Genomic DNA, 2,500 nt, shown 5'->3' on the forward strand with positions numbered 1-2,500 from the left:
GAGCTTGATGCTAAACAACAGCAGCATAGAAGAAATCAATGTGAAGTGAAGTGAAGTGAAAAAGAAACTTGTCTTTTATATAAGTCAGGCAATCCATTCATGCAGTTCTCTTTTCTCTATTCAGTTTCTTAACCTATAGATGTCTCTTCACTATTTGAAAGTATATTATGATTAAGACAGCTTTATGGACAATCTCCACTGGAAGCAATGGGCATGAAGAAAATAGTTTGTTACGTGTGAAATATGTTTAAAAAATCAGGAGAGCAGTTTAATTACATTTACTTTCCTAATTTTGAGAAAGTTTTGTTTTATCATTTGTCACTGTATATAATAAATTACACAGATATTTCTAAAGATTAATTTGTAAAATATACATTCCTAGTATGTTTGGTAATAATTTTAGTATTCATGAATATTACAAAGTGGAACTGTTTACAATTATGCCTTTTACAATAGCAGCAAGAAATGGTCTGGTATAATTGCTTAGCAACTGAAATGAGACATAGAAAAGAAAAGATTGTTATTAGCTTTTCAAGTATAACAGATTTAAATACTCATTAATATTTTAATATTCCAATGCAGTGTAAAAGGTAACTGCATGAATACCTTTTGAGAAATTCATTGCATATATAAGATTTAAAAAAGAATTATATACTGCACAGAATACTTTAAAAAGTCAAGTTGAAGGTAACATGCAAATTTTACTTTAAGTTATTTGCTAATATTTAAAGTTGTGACTCATTAGTTGTTTAATGTTGCAGATGCCAGGACTACCTAAGGATACTTATCCATTCACTTGTTTACCACTTTTATTTACTATAATTTAAATGAACATATAGGTGTGAGCTTACATGGAAAACACATGTATTTCATAGTATTATAAGACTTAACCAAAGAATCATATTTGAAGGCAATGTCATTATATTCATGTTTGCTTTTTATTTTTACAATTTCAAATTTACTTATGTTAGTGATGTAAATGATAATTCTTGCATCACACTGATTTATAGTTCTAAAGAAAGACATAATGTTCATACCTTTTGTATTCTTTTAAGCCAGAAAAGGTTTCAGTACTGTACAGTCTGTTGAGAAATAAGAATATATTAATAGAAATGTTTTGTAATAATGGGAATGTAATAGAGACTTCTGGAAAGAAATAATCTAGCATTTCCAATGAAGCGGCCATTACAGTTGGTTTCATAATTACAATTTTTTTCTCTCTCTCTTACTCTCTCAATTCTAGCACTTACTAAGAATACTAGCTACTTTCTTCCTGTTTTACTCTGGTTATGATACTATTAAATCTTCTCTTTTCATTCTTTTAGTTGTGTGTGATTTTCTCTTTTTTTCTGGTGCCACACTGAGGAATGTACAGCTACCTGAGGCGGTTTCTGTTGCCCTCAATAGGTCTGGCAATTAACACACGTGCTGCAGTTGGTCTCACTGTTGTTAAATTTGTGTTACCTACGACTCTGCTGTAAACTTTTTTATACTGACTGTAGCATTTTATCACCCTGAGAATATATCAGAAGTGAGTGCAAAGTGAAAAGTGAACCACTGGGTTGTGTGTTCTTTCGGCAGACCTTGTCTTGTTGACCACTTTTGTGTATTATAAAAGTTCTTGTTGCTATGTTATGGATATAAAATATAGCAAATTATGATTAAACAATAGTCTAGGCAAAATACTTTTATATATTAGCTATGCATACATGTTAAGAATATTTAATATTAAATGGCATGTGGTGGCAAGTTCCGTAGCTGCTACAGGTTGGCAATATATTCCTAAATTCTCTTTATCTATACTTCAATGTCTCTTTTTTCCTTTTTAGAAGACATGAGTTCACTTTGGTCTCATATGAAACCAATGACCCAGCTTGCAATGCCAATTTCTCCCTCTTCACCAACTTCCTCCATCTGTAATCTCAAATAGGTATAATACCCCAAAATTACCCATCCACCATATATTGTATATCTTGCCTTATCATTGATTAGTTGATCAATAAAATATTATCCATATAAGCTCTTCTTTCTATACTGTATCTCTTAGGGAAGTAATCTATGGCTTTCTGTTTCACATACGGACTGTGTACACAGATTTTTGATCTCACTACTTTTCATGGAAGGGTTTTAAGGGAAGGTCTAGAATATGTGAAATTATATTGATTCAATAAACCCATAAAGATTTTATAAAACCATGTTTATGTTTTCTGGCATATTTCCAAATCATAAGTTGATTTCTGATTGCTATCTACCGAATGAGAAATGAGAGAAAAAAAAAGATAAAAACATTTACCAAGTGTACTGTAAATATTCCATGCATCTTTTATTGCTCTTGGAGTCCTGAGATCTAGTGGTAAGTTTAACCTTCATAGCAGAAGGGTAATTTTACCTATCAGATAAACTACAAATGGTACAAAGGAATTTCTTTTTGGCAAATGCTATTGTAGAATGAAGAAAAGAAGAGAAGATCAAAGAAAAACAAAGAAACAAACGAAACATC

General features: G+C 31.0%; 1 protein-coding gene across 19 annotated transcripts in view; it reads left to right on the forward strand.

The window, feature by feature from the left end:
• Positions 1 to 2,500, forward strand: part of Cadps (calcium-dependent secretion activator 1) — a 420,349-nt gene that overhangs the window by 417,013 nt on the left and 836 nt on the right. For all 19 annotated transcript variants that reach the window (XM_070122966.1, XM_070122958.1, XM_070122975.1 and 16 more), the window contains one exon: positions 1 to 2,500. This exon is cut by the window's left edge and continues 504 nt beyond it; it is cut by the window's right edge and continues 836 nt beyond it. The gene's annotated coding sequence lies outside the window, so the exon portion shown is untranslated.

The sequence above is a fragment of the Penaeus vannamei genome, chromosome 6 (assembly GCF_042767895.1).
Source record: "Penaeus vannamei isolate JL-2024 chromosome 6, ASM4276789v1, whole genome shotgun sequence".
NCBI classification, from domain to species: domain Eukaryota; kingdom Metazoa; phylum Arthropoda; class Malacostraca; order Decapoda; family Penaeidae; genus Penaeus; species Penaeus vannamei.